An 18,358-nucleotide genomic window follows, 5' to 3' on the forward strand; every position below is an offset into this window, starting at 1 on the left:
CACCGCCAAACCGGAAGTGACATTTTTTAAAATTAAGGCTAGACAATCGAAAGGAGAGGATGACTAAAAAATATCGGTGAAAAAAGCTCCCCCCCTTGTAGAAAAGTGCCCAGTTTAAGGTGAAGATATTAATGTTTTTAGCCAATTTTTCGATATTTATCGTATGAAAAGTCGAACGTCAAAACGATATTGATCTTGAGAAAATCCATCGCCTCTGTCGAAAGTGTTGGGCAGACATGCAAACATACATACATTTATATATTAGTAACTAAAAATTTGAGCCAAACCGATGAAAAAGCTTGCCCCTATCTCCGAGTACCCTTTATGTAAAATTTCAAATGTTTAGACCAAAAATTGTCCGAGTAATTTGGTAGAGACCGCAGAGGTCAAATTTTTTTTTTTTTTTTAACTTTGACCCCTATTATGACCCCTTAAGATTTGTTTTGGGCTCAAATCAAGTTATTAAGTTAGATCCATGTCTAAGGAACCTATATCTAAAATTTCAAGTGTTTAGACCCAAAATTGTCAGAGGAGTTTGGTAGAGTTCTCAAAAGGTCAAATCCTTGAACTTTGACCCCTTAATCACCAAATTTCTGTCCGAAAATCGATGTGATCGGTTTTTGGAAATCTCAGTACCTTGTATATCAAATTTCGAGTCTGTAGACTTAAAATTGACAGAGTTATTGCGTAGGGAAATGTACACACATGTTCACTATATATATATATATATATATATATATATACACACACACACCTTATTAATATAGAAAAAGATTAAATCATAATTGTCAGTGACACTTATTGGATGGATTTCTATCAGTATTTTTTTTTGGGGGGGGTGAAGGAATTTTTAGACATTATTGACTCTCCAAAGATGGCAACTTATCTGGTCTTTGGTAATATTTATTCGTAATGTATTTGAAGTTGTTACCCTTTTTCATTTTTGCATCTCTACTAAATACCCAATTAATCAAAAAAGTTTTAAAGGCATTAACTAACAATTTACCAAACTGTAGGGAGGTGACAGTGGTGAAGTTGATAGTGTGAAACTTGTGACTTAGAATTCCATATTACATTTTTTTTTTTTTTACAAAGGAATCACTACTTATTCAAGACCCAGACGCCAAGGGTTAACGAGTGTACGGTAGTCAATGGGAAAAACGTCAATTGTTAGTAATGGAAATTTGGTAAATGGGATTACTGAAGTAGATAGCTCATCAAGAACTTGTTTATGTTGGATTTGAAGACGACCATATTGTAGTCAGCTGGAAAGCAGGGAAATGAAGGAGAGTTCCACAGGCGGGCATTTCTAAGAAAGAAACTTTGTTCATGGAATCTGCATTTAGGTTTAGGCACAGATAAAGAGTGGGGGAAATTATTGACAGTGGTTTCAGCTAGACTAGTATTTTTTGTGAAAGTTTGCCGAGGGGGGGGGACATAGATTAGAGCTCAGATGAGCACTTGCCATGAAAATAAAGCAGAGACAGGTTCACAACATCTCTTCTGTGAGGAAGAGGTTGCAAGGAAGAGAAGAGGACCCCCCCCCCACTAGACTAAGAAGTCTATTTTGAACTCTGTCAAGGTAGGGTAAGGTGCTTCTAGCCCAGATGTGGCAACAGTACTCCATCCTTGGACATACTTGGCTCATATACAGGTAGAGAATTGCATCAGCAGGGAGATATCTACTGAGCAGTAGAATGTTTCCATTTTTTTCAGCGACCTCAACAATGGATTTGATGTATGCGATCCATTTCAGATTAGGAGTAAACGTCAGACCCAGAAGCTTGTCAAAACATGGAGCCTCCCCAAGTCAAGAACTATTCATTTCAATTGATGCCAGATAAGGATAGTTTGCATAACACTACTTTTACCATGGATGTTAGCAAATCTTCATATACTAACTCCTGTGAGTACCCAATTCTAAAAGAATCAGGGAAACCAATACCAAGAATAGAATGTTATAGGGGTGACAAACTGTATAATTTTAGTTGTAATACTGAGAAATTGATATCAATTCCTGAAATAAAACCGTTTTGCATCAGTGAACCAAAACGTTTTACCAATCCTTTTCTTTTTGTCATCTTTCAATAAATGTTGACAAGTTTTATGTATCCTAACAAGGACAAGCAGTATTGTTTTGTTTGGGTTATGTGATAGTACGTCATCCTTTTTAGGCATAATTTGATGGAAAACAATATCTATGAAGAAGTATCAAATAAAATATTTAGCACAATCTGATCTGTATAATCGTATCTATTACTAATGGAGATTCGATATCTATCTGAAACCGAAACTATACTATTACTTTTACTAATTTTTAATGCTTAATTTAGTTTACTATAAAACTTGAGATCAATGTACAATCTTTCAATGTTTAATTCGAGAGGGGGGTATTATCTATTATATCCTCACATGCATCACCTCTTTGGGAAGAGGGTAGTGTAGTGTATGTTGAATCATGATAATATTCTCCAAGGTATTATTAAGGGGAGGGAGACAATGTAGTACATGTTCTTTCCTTATTACCTCCTCCCATACGGAGCGAGTATATAGATTTGAAGCACTCCAAAATGAGCAATTATCAAAAGGATATTTTGTTTCAACTTTTTTTTTTTTTTTTTTTTTTACTTCCGGTTTTATTGCTTATTTAAACGTTTTTTTTTTTAAATTGATTTTTAGAGAAAATCCAATATTAAAAAATAAAAAAAAATCATAATCACGTATTTGTTAACATTTGTTTCGTTTGTTCATACATATTGCTTTTAAGTTTTGTAAATAAAACTATCTTTTTAGACTATTAATAAAGCTTGTAAACACCTTTTTTTTTTATTAAAAAAAAAAAAAAAAATCTGCAGAGGCAAAGTTACAAAACTGCATACACGCTATATTGTTTTGTTCATAATTTAAATGGAAGTGAAAAAACAAAAAATAAAATAAGATAAAACCGTTTTACAACAAAATGTTTTGGATATTGCTTCAAATCTATTTGATCAATTTTTTCAACTTAAAAGTCAAATTAAAGTAGTCTACAACACACCCGTATCAATTGAAAACATAAAAATTTATCAAGGTATGTACACAAACACAAGCTCTTTACAAAATGGATGGTAATTCAGACTGGTTACAAGAAAGTGGCAAAAGACATTTTTGGTTTATAATTGGATACCTTCATGATCTATAAGTTTTACCAAAACTTATTAAACCAGATTTCAGCACCAATAATTGATAATATCATCATCCATTAAAGATAACATCAGATGATAACATAACCAGAGATGTAGAGCCAGATGAATACTACAAAGTACTTGAATTAACAGAGCGAGAGGAGAGAAACAAAATAGTTGACTTGTTCAGTTATTTCTAATAAATTACAGCTAATTAGAACCATAATTTCTTTCAAAATAACTCAATCCCAAAACTCAATACATTTTAGAATGCATTTAGTGCTATTAAGGCAGGAAAAAAAACCCTAAAAAAATTAATGAATTCTCATCTATATACATAAAAGGCAAAATGTGTGCGACTATTTCGTGTATGTCTCGCAAAGGCTTTTATCGCACACGGTCCCTAGGGAGGGGGGTAACGATCGCTTAGAAGTGTTTATATAGGCCGTAGGTAATATCTAGGATTTGAGAACGCATGTAGCGTATAGATTTATTTACGTCAATTTTTACAAAATTATTCCTATTTTGGCTTCTCGCGTGTTGATTCGGCTTTTTCGTATAAAAAGCAAATCTAATTCAAAGTTAACGTTCTCGGCATCGTGCCGGGAACCGTCCAGAAGCAATCAGCTTTGATCAATGTGGGGACAAAGTCCTCTCATATCAGACAATTGCTAATCAATCTGGAAAATGGGGAGCTGCTTTCCCCTCCAACATCTGTTGGGGGGGAAAAAAACTTGGGTTAATTTAACTGCTTGACTTCTATTTGACCTCAATAATTAGGTCAAATAGAAGCAGCAGAATTAACTTTTATTGCTGCCATCTGTCAATACTTAAATAAATTCAAACTTATTTCTCCTGTATGTCTCCGTGGTCCAGTGGTTAACGTCGTACGTCTTTTTCACACTTTAATTTCCAACTTTGCCTCAAGGGTTCGGGTTCAATCCTCATACTCACCTACCAAAACTTTTATTATTTACCCCCCCCCTCACCGGAGTTTTGATTTACCTCAAAACATCGCCGGGCACCCCACTAGTTTATTATAAAAGTAAAACCCCAGAATTTTCGTCATTTTTTTTTTCTTTTAATCAAAAGAGAATTGAAACATAAGTTTTCTCCTGTAGTTAATTCTGAATTATCTGAAAGTTTTTGTTTGTTTATTCTTTTTTCACACCAATAGACAAAAGTTTTATGTAACATGGAGCAGATGTTGCAAAAGTTCAGTATAAACTATCTGGTTTCAGTAGCAACTTCAGGACCATCAAAGGATTGTGAAGAGATAAATAGAAATGCGTATATTTGTGTGTGTGGGGAGGGGGTTGTTACTTTGAAAAGGTAATACATGAGAATTGAACACAATTTACCTAGACAAGAAAGTAAAATAATAAACTTTGATTGGGTAAACAGAACCATGTTATAACAGGAAAGATTTGAATTCTGACAGTGACAAACCTAAGTAGCAACATACAAATAGGCGACTTCATCTGTGTGACTAAAGAAAATGAAAGAAATTATTACATTAAGATTTTAAGTAACTACCAGTTTGTTAAAAGAATTTCTTACAAAATAATGACTTTTATGTTTATAACAGACAACATTGTCTATTTCTTTCAGGGATTTTACTGATTATTAGATTTGTATTTGGCTCATTCGAACTACAGTTGGAAGTTATTCTCACGTTTTGACTGATGTAACTACTTTCTTCTGATGAATTTTGTCGAATATGAGAATCTATACGAAATTTCAAATAAAGGTCTTAATTTAATACTGAATTTGACAAGATATATTATCAATCTATCTCCAAAATATCAAAACGAGATTAGATATTCTTTGAATAAGGATCCATGAAAGGAATGCCTCCAAAGTTTAAACATTTTTAAAATGTTGAGTTTCATTTTCGATTGTGTATCTATAAATATTTAAACATTTCATTCTGAATAACACAAGTTGACAAGATTTAAGCGTGTGTAAATCAACATTCAGTAAAAACTAGCAGGGAAACTCGACATTGCTCGGTACTGAATGAAGACCAATGAATGTTCCACACTTTCAATCTTTATTGTCGAAAACGGTGAAATCACATTTTTAATCAAATCAATTGATTGCCTGCACTAATCATGCCGCACCAAGAAGCTTTACATGTCTCCCTGCAGTGATTTAATCCACAATATAGTCTACATTGCACTGTAGAGACCCTAGTATGGATTTTATAAAATTATTCTTATATAATAGCTTGAATTAAAGTTTAAAATACAAAGGTTAAATAGTGTGCTTTAAACAGACATTCATTTTGAACGCATCTGTCTTATCAAAGAACCTACTATTGATTTTATACACAAGGTCCTTCTGCTTTTGCGATGGCAAGATTTCTCAAATACATTTGTGATGTTAAGTTAAAATCAAATTGTTCTTTAATTGGATTTTTTCGATATAACTATCTAAGAACACTCCCAGACACATAAAAATGCATTTGTGGAAAATTTCAAACAAATTGGACCAGTTGTTTCGGAGTTCATACAGAACAAACTCACACAAAGTGCCTTTTATATCTAAGCAGAAAAAAAAAAATCAATAAATATATTAAAAACTCATTTAAAAGCAAATGTAGAACAGTTTACACAATTAGACTTTCCAAATTAAAATTATCAGCAAAATTTGAGTTTGGATGACTTAGTTTTTTTTTTTTTTTTCCTACAACAAAAGCAGCAAGTTGGAAGTTTTTTTTGACAAGGACCGACCGATTCAAATCTGAAAACCACAAGAGGATCATAAAACAAGTGAAATTTGCTTAAATTTTGAAAAATCTATAACTAATAGACACGCATAATATTATGTTTTAATACAATTCAATTTACTATCATTTCACATTAACACACTATCAATGCTCAATTCAACAAGGGGTAGTGTAGCATCTTCTGTTGTCATTAGACCATACTTCCAGGCAACACCTTTTACTGGGGGCTCTAATCTATGGTTATAACTGTAACGAACATGTGTGGAAGCACTCCAGAACAACGTATGCATGTTTTGTTACTGGATATCCCTTGAGGTATGAGAATGAAATCACCCAGGAGCAATATAAGGATGACACATCATTCATCAGTGACCTTGTAGGTCGCTCTTAGTCCAGGTCGACATTATTGTTAGAGTTCATATTGGCTTTACTGGTAGAGTTTGTGGCAATGTTATTGCTAGAGTTTGTATTGGTGGTGCTGTTGTGTACGAGTTGGCAAACGTTCAGAGTTCTCTTGCATTTTTTCTTTGTACAATACCAGGCTAGCAAAACATACAACTGGAGGGGAGAATATATTTGCTGGTATGTATAATTCTACATCACTTAACTAGGATTTAAATCTTATTAAAACCAGAGGTAATGAAGAAACTGATAACAACCACTCTCATTGGGACGCATTTTTTTTTTTTAAACCAAATTTTACTTTTCTATATTCCAATTAGAAAAGTAGTTTGCAAGGTCGGTTTTATGGGGGGGGGGGCACTTATCTTTTGTAGAATCTAGTTACAAAAAGTTGTCAGTTTAAATTTGTTTTGATAAAAATGGAATATACTTAAAATCAAGTATCTTTTTGTGACCCAGCGAATAAAACACTTGGTAATTCAGTTACAAAAATTACTTTTCTGGAAGTTGAAGGGTCAATCCTCAGTGTGGGCAACACTCATAATACAATTATGAATTACTTAGGACTTCTTCCCACTCATATCCGATGGAATGAGAGCATGCTAACCCCGTGGATTAAATAAAAGGTTCCATTCAAAATTCCATGCAAATACTCAACTTTGACAGAAAGATTCCTCAAGTTGAACAAGATACACCTGGAAAAGGTCTGAAATTACATTAACCGAAACGTTGTGAAAATAATACTTAAGATGAGAACAGTAGTCTGATAAACCAAACGAGTCTCTTTTCTATATATTCTGTTCATAAAATAGTAAGAAAACAAAGATCAGTCTAAAACATTTAAGGATATTTAATGTAAACATTTAAAAACCGTTTTGTTGAAGAATGTCCATCCTAATCAAAAATGTTATCTATTTTTGTTTTATTAATATGTGTTATTCATATTGAAAGCTAATCAGACCAAGGTCAATGTAATGAGGAAATACAATAGTGATAAGAACTGCATTTCAAAGTATTGCTTAATTAAAACTTGATACTGGATCACATGAATGATAAGAAAAAAGATGTTTATAGCCTTAACTTAATATAAAAACAAAGTTTATAAAATATTTTAAGTTTCTTGCTTTCTTTTTCATGTAGACACTTTCAAATTTTTTAATAGATTTTTACAGATGCGAGTTCCACCCATGCCAGCCATGATCTCGGCAACCCTCCTCAGTATTTTTATTGTGTAAAGGTTGGTCTCTGCTGTGCTTTGTGAAGAAGTTTGGGTAGAAATACCAATCAAGGATTCATTCTCAACAATAAGCCCAAAAAATTTGGAGACATTTATATGGCCCTCCACTTGTCGGACAGAGGTACTTTGTCTGGGTAGTACCTAGAAGACCCACTCTTCCAGGCTTTACTACCCGGTTTTCAGGTGGAGTAAGTTCATTGCTTACTGCCTGAGATGCTGATTGGGTTGTCCAGAGAATTTTGCGAAGTCAGAGTGTTCCTTCTTTAGGGGCACTGACTCGACTACCTTCAGACTGTGTCACACCTTCCTGCACTGGAAAAGTAAATAACTATTTCACCCATCCCTGATTTTAGCAACTTGCCTCTGGGTTACCAGCCTACAAATATAGAGTAGAATTGTTTACTCAGTAACTTGTATGATTTCCTAACACTCCAAATGATTCAGCTTACAATTTTTAAAGATACCAGATATTTTTATAAAGTTGACCGAAACTAAATTTGGTTTTAATTATTTAGAGCTATGAAGTAACCAACTTAAATTAACTTCCTGATTTCAGAAGATGGATTTTTTAATGCTGAATACAGTAATTTCGGAAAAAGATTTTATGCTTCAAATTCTTTATATCTTCAAATATTTGGTGTGATCGTTTTGTAGATTTTCTTTTTTTTTTTTTGCAAAAGGAAAAAAAAAAAATAACATCAATGTTTGGTACAGTATTTTTAAATAGCCTGATGTGGTAGCACCAGATGCTCTAACATGTATTACCACTCAGAGTCAAAATGGACCTGGAAGTAATGGTAACTAAGGAGCAACTCCACATTTCCCAGAGTCTTTTAAAGTTATACTCAGGATCTCATCTGTATAAATGAATGCTTGGTTCTCTTAGAAAACATGAATTCATGCAAATGAGCTAAAGAGATCATGCATAAATATTTTTGCTCAATCTAATCCAGAGAATGTCCAATTTATATTAATTGTCTTCAGTGATACATAGCGAAATTTGTTATTTTTATTGTTCTACCACTCCAGAAAGTATCTCACTCCCGATGCAAGTCACTAACTGTACAAGAGTCAAATACAGCCTAAAATGGAGTACTGTTGCCACATCTGAGGTGAAGCCCCAAAAAGTGCCATTTCCTGCTTTGACAGAGTACAAGGCAGTTATTAAAATTTAGTGGGTGATGACCTTTTTGCCTCCCTCCTAATCCTTTCATACAGAAGAGATGTTGCAAGTCTGTCTGCTCTATCAATACTTTATGGTATTTGGTCAACTAAGCTCTGATCCCTTCCAGTAAAACGTTTGCAACAACTACTCGCACAGCTAAAACGATTACCAACAACTTCCCTTACTCCTATCTGTGCCCAAAACTAAACGAAAATTCCATGAGCAGAGTTCCTTTAATGCAATACCTTTTGTCCGTTTCCTGGCTGACTATAATATGGTCGTCTTCAAGTCTAATGTGAAAAAATTCCGATTGAGTAATCCATTTAGATAATTTACCCAAGTTTCGGTGACTGATCTTGTCTCACCATCTACCTAACACTTAACCCTTATCCTTGAGTGGTCTCTAGGCCTGCCTGCTTACTACCACTTTTTGCTCAACACACACCTCCGAACACCCAGGCAAGACTGGACACCCAGGCTAGTATTACTATAAATTAAAATTATCAGATCAACAAGCCAAATTCTTTATCAACATTTAAATTAGCACATTTTTAAAACAATCAACACTAATTTATAATTAAGTAGGATAGTTAAAAAAAGAAATGTTTGAATTGAATAATTTGAGAAATCTTTGAAACTAGTTATATAATCAAGTGCGTCAATCTAACAGTCAACTGGACCAAAGACAATAATTAACATTTAACCAATGCTCAAATTATTAAGCAATCTATATTATATACAATCAAACTGACGACCTTATCGCCATTGTGTGTGTTTGAAATTTTTGTTTGGACGTCTTTTGCTTCTTCCTTCTCTCCTGAAACAAATGACATGAAGAGATCAGCCCGATTGAAACAAAAACTGCCCACACAAGGAAATTCACTGCCTTTTATGCAATACACGAGTATGGGCCTCATTTTTGGTTCAGTCATGCACATGCAGTGCCATTTCTGCATTGGTCGCCCTGATGTTCGCTTCATCACACATTGTCTATATTGTACTATTTGAACTTAAGAAAAGGTGTCATACTCAGCAAGTAACTAAAAATTATGTGGCAGATAGAAAAGAGCCACGTAGCACAGTAGTTGAAACATTACCATAATAAATGAGATAAGTAAAATATTTCATCTTAGAATTAAAAAATATTAAGCTATTATTATGAACAGTAATAATTGAATAATACTGATAAAATTAATCCATTAGTTAAAAACAGAAATATACATATTCAACAGCTGTAGTCTATACTCAAGTCTTTATAACTATTCGTTTCATTCATCATAAGTTATGCATAATTAATTATTGCATGCCAGAACACAGACTACCCCACCAAATCCATTTAACCACTGGCACAAAATCAGGAGGAAAGCAGCACACAAAAGATACTGTAACGTCATCAGCTGTTAAGTCAATCTTTTGGATAAGTAAATTCTGATTTTCCTACCCTTCACATTTTCAGTCTCCTCGTGGTGTGGTTAATCACAACTGACAAGCTCTTTAATACTTATTCTTGAGTGGCAACCCCTCCCCAAAGTCTTGATAAACGATGAATTATTTAAAAAAAAATTTTTTTTTCTAATTAAAAATGAAAAAGCTCCACTCTCAAAAAATGCAATGTCATGCTGCAAAGACTTTTTATTTATTACTTTTTGTCACTACGATGTCAACGATGGATATCAATTTTCAAGGGGCATATCTATCAGGCTATAGTGCAATGGATCCCTTTCTATGGTTGCAAAATGTGAACAATGAGAGCAGTTGATCTGTGCAGACGTAAAATCTTCAATGACTCTTTATTGAATTTTGTGCTGCCACTGTGTGGATTGAATAACTAGTTCTCCAAACATCTTTTTTTGATATAAGATGGTTCAAGCATGCATCTTAGTGTCTGGTCTTTTTCACCACCCTCCCCATTTTTCTATCTGGTTGGCACAAACCTATTGGTAGGGATTTGACAACCTGGATGGCAGTAATTAAAAGGTGACTTAGCAACACTATCGAGCCACAAGTAGTCTGTCTTCAACTATGGAATCAGGACTGGATAGTCATGTGACCTACGACAAACAATGATGACTTCAATTTCACAATGAATTATTCCATAATCAAATCATGTCACCCTGTCAAGTAAAACAGTACAATTTCAATAAACACTTTTCAAAAAGTTTGCTTTATTGATTTGTTTAGATGATGAAAGACAACTAATATTATAATATGGCATTTATTTTAAAAAGTATTAAATTGCTACAATTTTAAATAAAAAGGAACATATTTTGTTTAAAGACTATTTAATTGACAATGATAATTATTTTTATGGGAGAACGACGAAGTCATTTTTTAATAGTACTGACTAACAAACAAAAAAGGAATATTACTATTAATAGTAAATTATGCAAATTGGTGCAAATACAATAAAATTTCCATGGTCCCACTAGTATTCAATAATTTTATAACTAAAAAATTAAAAATAGTTCATGGTTGGGAGCAGGGTATACATGGGAGAGGAGTGCTACTATTTGATATTGAGATTGATATAACAAAATCTAATGAAGTAAATATCTTGACATTTTCTCTTCAAAGTAGAATCATATTGAATCTCAATTTAAACTGTTGCAGCACTTAATCAAATCAAAGACGAAACAAGATTTTAATGAGTGATCGTTAACAAACGATAATTGGTATTATGTCTCCTACTTAAGAACTAAGACGCATAAAATACAAGCAAATCATTAGGCATGCAATTATTTTTTGTGGTTCTTTAAAATAACCTCGCTATGAAAAAAAACAAAAAAAACAAAAGTACCATATTACTTTTTGAATGGTTCATATCTTGGTGCAGAGAAACTAAAGTCAGAAATTCTTGGAATTTTAATAAATTTCGATAATACTTTCTATTTTACATTACTATATAACATTAGATTTCCAACCATGTAGTTTTGTCCACATAGAACAGCACAAAACCAGCCATTATTTTGATATTTAGCTGTTTTGTAAATATTTTTCAGGGTGGCACTAATTTTGATAATGAGAATGATTGTGAAAACAAATTTTTGAATAATATATTTAAAAGAATTATATAATATATATATATATATATATATATATATATATAACTACATTTACTCACATAAAATTAATATACGAAAGTATAGATTTATGCGTAAACTTTAAGTATTTACTTCAAAAGTGCTCAATACATAAGTAGAGCTAGTTAGTAATTTCTAAAATATATATGGCGATTAAGCTACACTGAATATTCTGCGTTTCATCCACTATAGGATTCGTCAGGCTTATGCGCATAAGCCTGACGAATCCTATAGTGGATGAAACGCAGAATATTCAGTGTAGCTTAATCGCCATATATATTTTAGAAATTACTATATATATATATATATAAAAATCCCAGAATTTTGGAAATAATGTTAAAAATTTTAAAAAAATCTGACAAATAGGTTCACAAAACTATCAAACATTGAAATAATATTGCAACATAATAACGACTTTAACATGGCTGAAAACCAATAGTAAAATAAAAATGACTTTATTTTAGTAGAAATATCTCGCTGCTTGAAAACATTGTAATTGAAAAAATATAAAAACAAATTAGAGCCCAATGAAAATGCAGATTTTTTTTTTTATGCATATATTTAAAATTCAAATGTTCGAACTATATAAGAATCTTCATCAGGAAAATACAAGCTTGTTTTCTTTTATGTGGCATATTGTTATTAAGCCATATATAGTCTTCTGTTCTTATTGAAAAACAAAAAAAACAAAAAAAAGTTTGTTTTTTTTTTTTTGTTTTTTTTTAAGTTATAGTCCAGTGGCTTTGTTTGTGTCTTGGTACGCATGTGTGATTAAGTTATAGAAAAAGTATTTGTTTATTAGTAACATGCTAAAAACTGGAGAATGTAAAAAAAAAAAAATTTTAATTTCTTGGTATGGTTATTGTAAAAATTAGATCTTTGTATTTAACATTTTTTTATATTCAGAATAATTGAAGCATGCAACAAATTACATTACAGTTGTTACCTACATAGATACATCCTTTAAACGTTCATGCTTCCAAAATTCGACCAACTACCTAATGTCATTAGTTTAATAACGTCTGTTTTACATGCTGGCATGTGTTTGTGCCCCTTCCATCTACATGCTTAGGATTCACATACTGTTCATTTCCCTGACAGATGTATATTATACACAGGTATACACCAACAATAACAGGGGCAGAAAAAAAATGCTTTGCCAGTATTCGCACTACTATTCATATAAAATGTCTTAATCTGTAAAGTTAAGAAAAGTTTGTAAGTTTTAAAAAATGAAACATAATATTAGTATAAAAGGATGGAAGGAAAAAAATGCAAGAAAAACGTTTCATTATAGAAATAGAGTAAAGGCTTATTTTCAAATTCATTTAAAATAGGAGGGTGTTTGACTTGTTATTTGCTTTCTTCCATCCCTTAAAAATTTTGAACTGGTTTTGTCTGAATTTTTTTTTACTTTTTGACGGGAGGTACACACACATTAGTCTTGATATAGTGGAGACTGTACTTTTGATGACATAGTGAAACAGATTTACCAGGCAATGAAATGGTAATTGCTTTTGGGTTGAGAAGTTATGGGCCTTAATAAAAGATAAGTTTGTTTTGCAACAATGCCTATTACAGTTTTTACACAAAGCATCAATAGATTTGATACTCAGATCAGTTTCTAAAAAATAAAAATGCGAATATATAAACAAATTGCATACTAAATTATTTCCTGTGATGTTATCTTTTTTCATCTAGCTATTGCCAGGTCAACTTTGAATGATACTTTTCTTTATAATCACATGTTTCTTGTTTGTTTTGTTTAGTTTTTAGGTAAAGTATCATGTAGATCACTTTTCGTTTGTGGAACGAAATTGAAAAATCCCCAATATATGACCTTGTAGATTCTATTTCAAGAACAAAAACTGAACATTGTATTGTCAATCAAACAGAGTCAAGATACTCATTTTGAAGAGCATGTCAAGTAATCTCAGACATGTATATTATTATTTACATTTGTCAGTTTAGATGCTTTTTGTTTTTTAATCTTTCACCCAAACAAAGCATATTATCAGTTAGGTACACGGGGCTACTATTTGGGATCATGCTTAACAGGGAACTGTGGGGAACTGAGCAGAGAGATGTTCACATTACATTTAAACTTCTACATGTTAGTATGGTAAGGGAAGAAGGAACTGGGGAGGGAAGGAACAAACTTAGAATAAAAGGCTTTCTGGCATCTAGGAACTTCAGAGAAGAGGTGAAATTTTGCTGCATGCGTAAAAAAAAAAAAAAAGCGTAGAGATGCAACATTGTCACACTGGGACTAAAGTTGTAGCTTGGTTGATAGTGCAGGACCTATTAGATAGGAGACTATTTTGGACTGTCTAAGAGCGAGACACTAGTGGTAGATGCACCATCCCAGATGTAGCAACAATACTCTATGCATGGGCAAATTAAGATTATAGTAAAGATATAGGATATTCTCCGATGTAAAGAATTTTCTAGCACTATAGAAGGAGCCCATCTTTGCAGCAGCCTTAGCAATATCCTCAATGTATTTGTTCCAAATCCAATACATGCTTTCTGTGAATGTTAAGTCATTTGAAGGATGATCTTTCAGTTAGTGTTATTTTGTCATGGCAATCGGTGGTTGAGAAGAATTTTGAAAGTTAAAAGAAATGCATTATACACTCCAACCTTCAAATGAAATTCTTAAAAAAATTACAGAATACAAAAAAAAAAACTCAACATTCATTTCAAATCCGACTGGAAGGATCAAAAATGTTGCATAATAATAAAAAAAAAATAAATAAAAATAAGAAAAATGACTTGGGTGCCATCAGTTAGAATCAAAACTAAAACATATAGCATTCCAGCCTTAATTGTTACCATTATTTGAGTTATCAGATGGATAGGAAGTAGTTAAAAAAAATCAACTGACATTTAAACATGTATTTGCGCATGTGTACAAAAGCACCTTATATCCACTGATATTCCAATTATCAATTTTGACCCCTTTTGCAGCTATTTTTACCGGCCAAAGATAAAATCTACCTTTTGTTTGATGAACAGTCTATCAAACTCCTGTCAATTTTTGGTTTACAGACTTGAAACTTCATATATAGAGAGGATTTGGGCCTGTGAACAAATTCGATTTGATTTTTAGCCAGTAAAAATAGTTGCTGAGGAGTCAAAAATCAAAAAAATTTAAACTAGGTGTAAGTGGATATAAAGTGCTCTTGTATACATGCACAAATATACATTTAAATGTCAGTTCATTTTTAACTTTTTTATCCATTTGATGATAGCTCAAGTGGTAACAACTAAGGCTGAAGTGCTATGTTTTGATTTTGATTCTAGCTGATAGTATACAAGTCATTTTTTTTAAAACTTATAAATCACAACTGTATATTGAGTACAATATAATAATCGATAGAGAACTGACTGATAAATATAAAATCTGCGTGAATTAAATATATTTAAGTGTATTTTATGAGAATGTCGGGAAACCTGCTAATATATAACTGTCAATAGTTGATTTTCATGCAGACCATTGCATAAGCAGGTTTTCTTACATATTTTATTCTGGTTTTAAAGGATTAAAAAATGTGTTTTCTATCATAATTTAAGGAAAAACTTGAATGGAAACCAGCTTTGGCATACATATGTAACATCAAAACCCATAGTTTTTGCTTTTTTTATTATTATTGATGATTAGAAAAATTTAACACCTAATGTGCTTAAACAAGTCCGGTCTCTTAAATGTGGGCCAATTTTTAAAACAATTATATGGAAAGAGAAAATAAGCTTATCAATAATGTCAGTATCGTGTGGCTTTATACAGTGAATATTTTTAGACTCAAAGTTACAAAAAAAAAAAAAAAAAAAAAAAAAAAAAAAAAAAAAATGGCCAAAGCTAACACTGACAGAATTGTATCAATTCATGTTGCCCCTGAATCTAAAGCCAAGAAATTTGAATGAAGAACTTTCAGGTAGCATATTAGTCATGGTAATCAGTGGTTCAGAAGGTTTCTTATAATTGCTAAAAGGAAAGAAGCTTAGTTTAGGCAGCATGGAATGTTACGAGGGGTGTGCAATAAGTAATGCCCCTGACCCACTTCCCATAACAGTAGAGCAACGAAACTTGGCACAATTATTAGTCTTTCTCTACATAGGAACCACCCAGAGTTATGCATGCCTCTCATTGTTTGATGCAGCTCTGGAGACCATTTTTGTAGAACACTCCAGGTTGGTCCTTCAACCACGACGTGACTTCAGAAATCAAGGCTGCATCATCTGGGAAACGCTTTCCTTTCAAAAACAACTTCATGGCTGAGAAGAGGTGAAAGTCACAGGGTGCAAGGTCAGGAGAGTAGGGAGGATGGGGAAGGATTTCATAACCACATACCTGTGCTTCTGATATGGCGACATGCGAGTTGTGGACTGGAGCATTGTCCTACAGGAGGAGGGTACCTTTGCTGATCTTGCCCCACATCCTGATTTTGATAGTTTCCCTTAATTTCCTCAAAAGTGAAGCATAATAGGCTCCTGTAATTGTGGTAACCTTTGCCAGGAAATCTGTCATCACTACTCTGTCCTGGTCCCAGAAGACTGAGCATGACCTTGCCAGCGGAGGGCTGCACCCTTGCCTTCTTTGGAGATGGTGAGTCCAAGTGCTTCCACTGCATTCACTGGGCTTTGATCTCTGGATCATAGTGATGGACACAGGTTTCATCCTGTGTAATCAGATTTTTGAAAAACTTTGACTCATCTTCTTGACACATCTCCAAATTCATCCTTGTTCTCGCTTCTTGAATGGTGTGAGCAACCTGGGAATCCATCTGGCAGACACCTTATGCATATGGTCATGAATGATAGCTTCAACAGACCTTGTACATCTTGGACTATTTGGTGAATAGTAATGCGCCGATCTTCCAAAATGGCAGCCTTAACTTGACAGACAGATGCCTCATCAATGGCAGAAGGGGGGGACCAGGTCTGGGAGCTCTTTCCAGACGTCCAGCCAAGTTTGAATTCATGATGCCAGCGTTTTACAAGGTCATATGATCGGGGCATTATCACCATAAGTTTCTTTCATTTCATCAAAAGTCTCCTGTAGTGTGGGTCCTTTCAAATACAAAAACTGGATCACTGCTCAACATTCAACAGGCTCCATTTCACACCTGACTCGGTTCAAACACCTGTAAAACAGAAACCACAATTAATTCAGAACTGTAATTTGCCACATAACCCGTAGAGATATAAATCATTGCACATGCAAAATTTCAGCTAGATCAGACAACTGGAAGTGGGTCACGGGCATTACTTATTGCACGCTCCTCGTACCATCCATTTACGCCCCCATTCCACCAGAGACTGGAGGTCTTCATCTAAGGTTTCAGCTATTGCCATAGATATTTATTCATTCATTTTCCCTCTTTAAGTGTTCTAGAATATGGTGTCATCAGTAAATATATCCATCTCGGAAACAATTTTATCAGAAGTCATTTATGAATATCAGGAATAATAAAAGTTCAAGAATCAACCCCTGAGGCACACCCACATTTATAGTGTTGTTTTGACATACAACCATTGAAGACAACCTGGATTTTTGTCTTGTTTAAGAAGGATTTGATTATATTAAGTATTTGTCCAGTAATACCATATGATTTAATTTTCATAAGACCTTCATACCAGACCTGGTTAAAACCTTAGATATATCTAACCTAGCCTCCCCAGCCTTATCCAGCATGCTACATACATTCAGAGATTACATTTAAGATACCTATAGGAGAACAGGCTTGTCTAAATCTATACTGTTGATCAGAAAAAAGTTTAGTATCTATGGAGGTGGTGGACTAGTGTTAGATTAAGGACTCAAAGATTTTGGCAAAGAGAGGAACGAGGCTAGTGGGGTAATAATTGGAAGATTCAGTCCTTTTACCAAAATTCTTGAAAACTGGTACCACGGAAGCAATTTTCCAGCAGTTCGAAAAACACGATTCGGTAATTTTCTTTTTTTCATAAATAAATATTAAAATTCTGAAAACGTAAAACTTCCCTTGTGAAGGTTTAAAATAATGTAAGTTCATAAAATAGAATTTCATTTTTTTATTAAATTATTCAATAAATGAAAAAAAAAAAAAGTTTTAAGAAAAAAATTTGTGCTAACTTTCTATATTTAAAAGAATCTTGTCAGACTTATTTTGAGAAATCTTTAAATGGTATTCCTATTCTATATTCAAAGACCTGTCATTCTTTGGGTCACGGGTCTCTGATCTATTTTCATGAATGCCATCATAAAGGATCTTTAAACAAGTGAATAATATGTTCACGAATACAATTTAATCTTTGATACAATGTCCCAATTTTAAAAACTTAAGTTTACCCATTTTAATTTATAATTCATGACTTACGGTAAAGAGAAACAAAACCTGATTATATAATCTGAAAGCGCACAATTTGATATAAGCTTCATAAATAAATGGTAATGAAATTACAGAATTTCTTCAAAATGTCTAATGAAAAACAAATTTTGGCACTTTAAATACTTGTAACTGTTAAACCCAGATAATTTGCATAATTTAAATGATTTTGAGCTTCTTTGCACAGCTATATTCACCAAAGTTGATA

At 33.0% G+C, this 18,358-nt stretch overlaps 1 protein-coding gene across 9 annotated transcripts in view; it reads right to left on the minus strand.

The window, feature by feature from the left end:
• The window catches only part of LOC145276974 (serine/threonine-protein kinase tricornered-like), a 582,645-nt gene that overhangs the window by 514,974 nt on the left and 49,313 nt on the right, over window positions 1-18,358 (minus strand). The gene's annotated exons all lie outside the window — the stretch shown is intronic.

Source organism: Euprymna scolopes, chromosome 5 (assembly GCF_053919585.1).
Source record: "Euprymna scolopes isolate OS-2025 chromosome 5, ASM5391958v1, whole genome shotgun sequence".
In the NCBI taxonomy this organism is placed as follows: Eukaryota; Metazoa; Mollusca; class Cephalopoda; order Sepiida; family Sepiolidae; genus Euprymna; species Euprymna scolopes.